Source organism: Gossypium hirsutum, chromosome D08 (assembly GCF_007990345.1).
Source record: "Gossypium hirsutum isolate 1008001.06 chromosome D08, Gossypium_hirsutum_v2.1, whole genome shotgun sequence".
Taxonomy (NCBI): domain Eukaryota; kingdom Viridiplantae; phylum Streptophyta; class Magnoliopsida; order Malvales; family Malvaceae; genus Gossypium; species Gossypium hirsutum.
In genome coordinates, this window is record NC_053444.1 from 30,783,341 (window position 1) to 30,793,021 (window position 9,681).

The window sequence follows — 9,681 nt, forward strand, 5'->3', positions numbered from 1 at the left end:
GTTACGACTCTCCCCTTTAGGGATTTTTGTCCCCAAAAATCTTACCAGTGAATAGGTTTGGATATTGTTCTCTCATTGCATTCTCGGGCTCCCATATAGCTTCTTCAACCCCGTGTCGATGCCATAAAACTTTCACTAAAGAAATTTTCTTATTTCTCAATTCTTTAACCTCATGATCTAAAATCTGCATCGATTCTTCTTCATATGTCATATCAGACTTAATTTCAATCTCAGATGGTGAAATCACATGCGAGGGATCAGATCGATATCGTCGAAGCATCGATACGTGGAATACATTATGAATCTTTTCTAACTCAGATGGCAACAACAATTTGTAAGCAGTTGGCTCGATACGCTCAGTAATCTCATACGGCCCAATGAATCTCGAACTCAATTTGCCTTTACAGTTGAATCGAAGTATTTTCTTCCACAGAGATACTTTCAAAAACACTTTATCCCCAATCTAAAACTCAATATCTTTCCGTTTCAAATCTGCATTTGATTTCTGATGATCTGACGCTGCTTTCAGACTATCGCGAATCACCTTCACTTTCTGTTCAGTCTCTTTGATCAAATCGACCCCGTGTATTTTATTCTCACTAAGCTCTGTCCAATACAAAGGTGTTCGACATTTGCAACCGTACAAAGTCTCGTAAGCTACCATTTTGATACTGATTGAAAGCTATTATTATACACAAATTCAATCAGTAGCAAGTATCGTTCCCACGTACCTTCAAACTCAAGAATGCAACATCTCAACATATCCTCGAGTATTTGAATAATCTGCTCGGATTGACCATCCGTCTGTGGGTGAAAAGTAGTGCTAAAGTGTAGCTTCGTACCTAATGCATCTTGCAGTTTCTTCTAAAATCGCGATGTGAACCTCAGATCTCTATCCGAAATGATAGAAATAGGTACTCCGTGCAATCTTACAACATGAGAGATATACAACTCAACAAGCTTATCAAGCAAATAATCCGTGCGTACTGGAATGAAATGAGCTAAATTCGTTAGTCTATCAACCACTACCCAGACCGCATCTTTCTTACTCGGTGACAGAGGCAAACCCGATACAAAATTCATCGTGATTCTGTCCTATTTCCATTCGGGAATCATAATCGGCTGTAGTAACCCAGAAGATACTTGATGCTTAGCTTTGACTTGCTGACAGATTAAACATTTCGAACAAATTTAGAGATATCACGCTTCATACCAGCCTACCAGTAAAGCTGTTTCAAATCATTATACATTTTTGTGCTTCCCGGATGAATTGATAATCGACTGCTATGTGCTTCATTCAAAATCATCTGAAGCAATTCTGAGTTTCTCAGAACACATATCTTGCCTCTGAATCTTAAACAATCATCAGCATCAATCTAAAATTCTGAATCAAGGTTCGAACCACATTGTGTCCATTTTGCTATCAATTCATTATCAACTTTCTGAGCCTCGCAAATTTATTGTATAAATAATGGTCTCGCTTTGAACTCAGCTATAAGCGAACCGTCACTAGATACGGCCAATTGAATATTCATCGCATAGAGAGCAAACAGAGATTTTCAACTTAAAGCATCAGCAACAACATTAGCTTTCCCAGATGGTATTCAATTATCAACTCATAATCTATTAACAACTCTAACCGTCTTTGCTGTCGCAAATTCAGATCTTTCTGAGTTATCAAATATTTTACACTTTTATGATCAGAATAGACGTGACATTTCTCATCGAACAGATAGTAGTACCAAATTTTCAATGCAAACACAATAGTTGCCAACTCAAGATTGTGCGTCGGATAGTTCTTTTCGTTCAGCTTTAAATTTCTCGAGGCATAAGCTATGACCTTGCCTTCCTGCATCAAAACACAGCCCAGACCATTCAAAGATGCATCACTATAAATGACAAATTCTTTACCCGACTCTAGCTGAACTAGTATCAGAGCTTCAGTCAACAAAGCTTTCAACTGATCAAAACTTTTCTGGCACTTTTCTGACCACTCGAACTTAACATCTTTCTGAAGCAGTCTTGTCATCAGGGTTGCAATCATAGAGAAACCCTTTACGAACCTTCTATAATAACCAGCGAGTCCCGAAAAACTACGAACTTCAGATACATTTCTCAGAGGTTTCCAATCTAGAATTGCCAAAATCTTACTCGGATCAACCCGAATACCCGATGCTGATACAACATGTCCTAGAAAATTGACTTCTTGTAACCAGAACTCACATTTACTGAACTCTGTATACAACTGTTTATTACACAAAGTCTATAACACTACTCTCAGATGTAAAGTATACTCGGATTCGTCACGGGAATAGATCAAAATGTCATCCATAAACACAACCACAAACCGATCCAAATATGGTCTGAAGATTCGATTCATTAACTCCATAAAAGCAGCAGGTGCATTAGTTAGTCTGAAAGGCATAACCAAAAACTCATAATGTTCATACCTCGTTTGAAAAGCAATTTTCGGCACATCAGAGTCTTTCACTCGTAGCTGATAGTAACCCAACCTCAAATCAATCTTTGAAAACACTATATCCCCTTTCAATTGGTCGAAGTAATCATCTATATGCGGCAGAGGATATTTATTCTTTATGGTCACTTTATTGAGTTGTCGATAGTCGATGCACATTCTCATAGTTCCATCTTTCTTTTTCACAAACAAAACCGGTGCACCCTAGGGAGAAAAACTCGGTCGTACGAAACCTCTATCTGACAATTCTTGCAACTGTGCTTTCAATTCTTTTAATTCAAACGGTGTCATTCTGTATGGATTTATCGATATCGAAGTCATCCCCAGAACTAATTCAATACCAAATTCTACCTCTTGGAACGGCGACAAACCCGATAATTCTTTAGGAAACACATCCGGATATTCGCACACAACTGTACTGATTCAATCTTCTTTTCGGTGACTTTAGAATCGAGCACATAGACAAAGTAAGCTTCACAACCTTTTTTCACATATTTTTGAGCTAACATCGAAGATATCACTGCCGGTAAACCATTCATATCATTAGACCGAATCTGAATAATTTCATCATTCTGGCACCGCAAATCAATAGTCTTCCATTTACAATTCACAACTACATCATGTAACATTAGCCAATCCGTACCCAGAATTATATCAAACTCGTCGAATGGCAACAACATCAAACTAGCCAGAAAACATGAATCTCGAATCATCAACAGACAATTCTTACATACTTTATAAACCAAAACACACCGGCCTAAGGGGTTTGATACTCTAATCACAAACTAAGTAGACTCTACAGGCAAAGTCTTACTGAATACTAAAGTCTCACATATATAAGAATGAGTCGATCCAAGATCAATCAATGCAACAACATTAGTATCATAGAGAGTAAAAGTATCGGTAATAACATCTAGGGATGAAGCCTCTTCGCGAGCGTGAATAACATAAGCTCTGGCAGGTCCACGTGCCTCAGATCTAACAGTTGTGTCTTTAGTTCCCTCCTGGCTGCCACTCACATTACCCATGTTTCTGGGTGGCCTACCACTAGCTGAGGTGTTACTTGGTCTCGGATTTTGTGCAATATCTTGTTCAGTAGACTCAGGATAGTCTCGAATAAAGTGATCTAAAAATCCACATCTAAAGCAAGCTCGATCATTTAATCTACAATTTCCCAGATGTCATTTACCACAACGACTGCACCCAGGTCAATCAAATCAGACATTCCCAACACTAGAACAGAAGTAGCTGGAGCTTCGAAGCTCGAATGCTATCTAGCACGATCTCTGTTCGAATGTCCCACATTAGCCTTTGAACGGCTATAATCATCTCAAAATTTCTTTGATGTCGACTGAAATGATTTACCTGAAGATCTCTTTCTCACATCTCTAGCTTCAGATTCAGCTTTTCTTTTTTCTTTACCGAGTTCCTCGGCTTTGCATGCTCAATCAACAAGCACAACAAACTCTTTTAACTCTAGAATACCGACTAATAGACGATAGACCATCTTCAAATCTTTTACACATTATTTCTTCAGTGGATACACATTCCCGTGCATATCTACTCAGACGAACAAATTCTCGCTCGTATTCCGTTACGGACATACGGCCCTATTTAAGCTCAAGAAACTCTTTTCACTTTTGATCAATAAATCTCTGGCTAATGTATTTCTTCCAGAATTCAGATTGAAAGAAATCCCAAGTAATTCATTTTTTCGAAATAACAGAAGTCAGAGTTTTCCACCATCAATAGGCTACATCTCTCAACAAAGAAACGACACATTTAACACATTAATCGGGAGTACACGACACTTCATCAAACACTCAGATCATGTTCTCAAGCCAAAACTCAGCTCTCTCTGCATCGTCATCATTAGTGGCCTTGAACTCTTCAGACCCATATTTTCAGATTTTATTGATCGGAGACTTATTCTTCAAAATTGGATTCAGAATCGAAGGCACAACAGAAGTATAAGGGGGATTAGGCGGGGGTGGGGCTTGTTGAATAGCCGGATTTGTACGGATATATTGTGTAAACCAATCGTTCATCATTTGGAAGAAGGCTTGTTTAGCCTCTCCCTCATGGCTACTAGATACGTTTCTAGAATCAGAAGGCATTACCCCCTTGAGTAGGAGCGGGAGCATTACTTTCCACATCATCTGCTACGGCTCTATTAGGGTCCATTAATATACAAAAACACATTTTCAATGTTAGGAATCATCACACTACCGTAGTATAAAAATATGGCATGTATAGCTAGACTCACACACGTTACATTAGTCCTAGAATCGACTAAACCGTAACTCTGATACCAATCAAGTGTAACACCCTTAACCAGTATCCATCGCCGAATTAGGGTCACAAGGCATTACCGACCTAAACACAACTCAGAGCAATCATTCATTTCAATTTATGAACAAATTATATTAACTCAAGCACGAATTTTTTTTATAATAATTTTCAATCAAATTCAAATAGAAATCATCCACTAATTCGTATAAGTCAAACTCATATATATATAAGCACATAACCAATTAAAATCAAACATGCATTATTAATCATATTACATATACAAACCATGTTTCAAAATTCAACCATATCAATATTATGGATATAATCAAATTTTCGAATCAAATAACTTGCATCAAAACCATACTTCATATGATTTATAGATACATAATTCGAACCTTATAATTATCATATTACATAGCATGCGAATGACTAAATCATAAACCAACATTTTTCATTTCATGAACCAAACAAGCATTAATACTTCCTATACTACAAGTTCATTTCTTTAACTAAATGCTAAACATACCATTTTGCTTATCTATACCCATCGGCATTTTTAATCCATACCAATCATATCACATGGCATAATATTCATTAACGTAAAAGATAATAGCTAGCATTATCACATGACCACATATACCTCTTTTTACATTACAAAAATCATGCGCATATTACCATAACCGATTTAACCATTTTTAAAAATATCTACCAAATTAAAACATACCAAAATTAATTAGTTTTCCACCATGTCAAAATTACACATACATAACAAATTTTCATTTCTATTCGGCTAGCAAAATTAACCTCAAAATTTATACTAATATTACCATTCACTATTAATCTAATTATACCATTTCATAGCCTAATGCAAACATCAAAATGTCACTTTAAAATTACAAATGAGATTAACGACATTTACCTGAAACATATTCATTATTTGCCATTTAGAAATCGAACCTAAATAACTAACCAGTCAAGCATAAATTATATGCATACTTTGCCTTCACAAATCATACCTAATCAACCAATATACAAACCATCAATTATACCTAACTTATTTTATACGAACTTATGCATTATATACCATGAAACATACTTCCGTAATAAGTTTAAAACATGACCGAATTCTTACAAACATTAACATCATGATCAAGCCATTTTCGCATGGCTATTTATACACAAAATTTCAAAACCAAACATATCAAAACTAGCCTATACATGCCATATGTCTTAATTACAAACTTCAAAAGTACCGAATAATAGTAGATAGTGTGACGATGATCCTTGATGATCCCCGAGCTCGAAGCTAGCTTTCAAAAACCTATAAAATGTCAAATAAACACACAAAGTAAGCTTGAATAGCCTAGTAAGTCATAAGCAAATAAAACATCACGAGTACATCCATAATTCAATTCGAAATAACCGAATCTAATTAGTTCCAAATACAAGTACAATCACATTTCTCATGTAAGTCGATATTGCCTGTTGAACCCTTTGGAATTAAATAGGATACTCAGATAACTTGAAAAGCTCATTCAATGACATCGTCCCAGACGTGGTCTTACATGAAATCAAATATTGATGCCACTGTCCTCGACAGGGTCTTACACGAACTCTTATACGATGCCGATGTTCCAGACATGGTCTTTTATGTAAATTGCAAATCGATGCCAACGTCCCATATGTGGTCTTCCACGTAATCACATATTGAAATCCTATGTCATGACATAAGTATCCTAACTATTCCTAAGGTTCGTACAGGGCTTTCGGATGTTGTAATTCGATCGATTCAAACTCATAAATAATACTCCCATGCTTAATTCAATTCGACATATACACATACATTTGTAATAATTCAATTCAGTGCTTATAAAATATATACATTCAAATTTAATGATATATAATTACTTATGTACTTACCTCGTACTGACACGAACGGACTGAAATGACTAATCAACCACTTTCGACTTTCCTCGGTCCAAATCTGATTTCTTCTTTTCTTGATCTAAATCAATTCAAATTTAACTTATTTAATTACAAATTCCTTCAATTACAACCAAAAACACATAATTGGGCATTTTTCACTTTAGCCCCTAACATTTCACATTTTTACAATTTAGTCCCTATTTCAAAACAACACAAAATACTCAAAATTTCATTAAAATATAGTTAGGCCGAATTCTCCATATGTCCCTAACAGCCCATTAATTTCATTTATTTCACATTTTGGCCCCTTAATTTGCAAATTTCACAATTTAATCATTAATAAGCATTTTTATCAAAAATCACTTATCTAAACATAATAATCTATCAAAAAATATTTACTTTTCATCATAAAAAAACAAAAACATCAACCTATCATCAATGTAAAATTTCCAATTCATCACCAAATCCAAAAATTAAAGCTTGGGCTAGCTAGTATATAAGCAACGATCTCAAAAACGTAAAAAAATCAAAAACTGAGCAAAGAACATACCTCAATCAACAACCAAAAGTGTAGAACCCTATTTTGCTCATAAAATTTCTTTTCCTTTGTTATTTTTGGCAATAAAGATGCATGGATCACTAACTTCAATGTTTTGTTTTATTATATAAAGCTTATTAACATAATGGCCATATTAACCTTAATATTTAAATTGCAAAACACATAATGGTTGTCTATTTTTGACCATGCAATATTCTAATGATTAAATTACCACATAAGGACTCTATATAATAAAAGCCATAGCAAATAGGTACCTTTACATATAGCATTCTAATTTTGCATTTAACGCGATTAAATCCTTTTAATTAAATCAAGCACACAAACGATAAAATTTTCACACGAAACTTTCACACACATAAATTAAAATACTACAAACTCCAAAATAATGTTAAAATATTTTTGTTGACTTAGATTTGTGGTCTCGAAACCACTATTTTGAATAAGGTCTAAATCGGGCTGTTACATTGTAGAAGTTAGACTGGGGCTTTGTCCACTCCTATGTTGATATGGGTTCCCCAAATAGTATACTGACTCAGGATTTGATGGAAAGTTCTCAAAAGAATGACCTTCCCCACAGTATACAAAGGAAACTATTTTAAACAGACTTGGTGGCTGAGCTGTAAAATTATTAGTACTATTAGCAGTTAATTAGTACATAGAGGAAATAAACGATACCTGAGCTGATAACGAAGTAAGGGAGTCAACTTCATGAACTCCGACTACACGTCTTCCTGAAGCTGTTCGATTTGTTGGCCGTTGATAGTTATTACTCGCGATCCTTTCAATTATCTCATAAGCCTCATTATAAGACTTAGACAAAATTGCACCATTCGCGTAAGCATCTACCATTAATCTTGTATGTGCAATGAGACCATTATAGAATGTCTCCAACTGGATACAATGAGGAATCCCATGATGAGGACACTTATGAAGTAACTCCTTGAATCGTTCCCAAGCCTCATACAAAGACTCGTCATCCAATTGTTGGAAAGTTGTGATCTAGTTCCTTAACTTAGCGTTTTTCTAGGTGGGAAATACTTAACCAAAAATCTCTCTGCTAATTCTTGCCATGTAGAAATGGAAGTTGGTGGCAATAAATTGAGTCATGCTCATGCTCTATCTCACAACGAGTATAGAAACAACTTCAACCTCAGTGCGTCTTCAGTCACCCGACTATCTTGGATGAATCACTCACCTCCATAAACAATTGAAGGTGGAGATGTGGATCTTCCGTGGGCATACCACTAAATTGGCCCACCGTTTTTAGCATTTGAAACATCACTGGTTTCAATTCAAACTAGGTTACCTCAAAATATCTAGCCTTCTAATTCCTGGGTTTAACTCACTGAAAAGTGGCACAGCATATTGTCTGATACATCGATCCCTATCATCGACAATGAGGATAGGATTTCGTACATGATCGGCTTCATTACCTTGGTCTTGATTCTGATTTCCAAGGTCCATCTCGACTTGTCTTTGAACTGTTTGTTCACGTCTTTTTTGTCTAAAAGTTCACTCAATTTCAGGGTCTACAGGGAGTAAATCGATAATTCGATCTATGCTCATAACCACCTGAGAAGAAAATCACAAAAATTAAAAAGAATAAGTTAGTAATGTTTGAGACAAATCAAATTGAAAATAAATAATTCCAGAAAAAATGATTATCAACGCTAGGGTTTGTGCAACTGTACACAGTCGTTATCAAGTAATAAGTATCGAGTTATCGTCTCCACAGGGATTGTATTTGTGCTAAGTCACTTAATTTGTAAAATTATATTAACAATTCGATAAATAAAAACACAATATAGTTGAGAAGTGGTGATTAAAATATATTAAACTAAATGTAATGATCCCTAATGCAAATTATCCTAAGTATGCAAACTATATGAATGAAATAGATTTTAGTAAAATTAAACACAATTTGCAACAATTATAACATAAATAAACTAGGATAATTACTTTAATTAAACTCAATTTATTATCAACATGCTTAATAACATTTGGAAAAGCATTCCATGGCAACTCGATCTTTCATGAGTTTGGAAACCACATTAGGTCCTTTCGGAATACTTTACTTAGTAAATACTCATTTTACTGATCCTTATTTACTAAGGGTTTCTTAGCATTCGTGTTAGGTAACAGGGATGTGTTAGGTTTGAAACAATTTAATCACACAAATCTAAAAATTATGCAGATAACAGAGCTTGGTTAGAGTTGTTATGCAACCTACAATTCAATCGGGTTAGGATCTAAATTGAGCATGCACATTTCAATTATGCGTCCATTAGTCATCGTCTGGTTAGGATCGCCTAATTCAAGTGCATTTCATTCACGTATAAACGAAATACAGACTTGATTTTAATTGAAAACATGATCGATTGAGGCACAAACATTATAAGCATAAATCAAGTAAATATTATTTAATCAA

The 9,681-nt window shown here is 35.1% G+C and overlaps 1 non-coding gene across 1 annotated transcript; it reads left to right on the top strand.

The window, feature by feature from the left end:
- The first annotated feature begins 8,160 nt into the window (after positions 1-8,160).
- LOC121220423 (small nucleolar RNA R71) lies at positions 8,161-8,267 on the top strand. The gene has a single exon (XR_005917625.1). It is a non-coding gene; the product is annotated as a small nucleolar RNA R71 (small nucleolar RNA).
- The last annotated feature ends 1,414 nt before the right edge of the window (positions 8,268-9,681 follow it).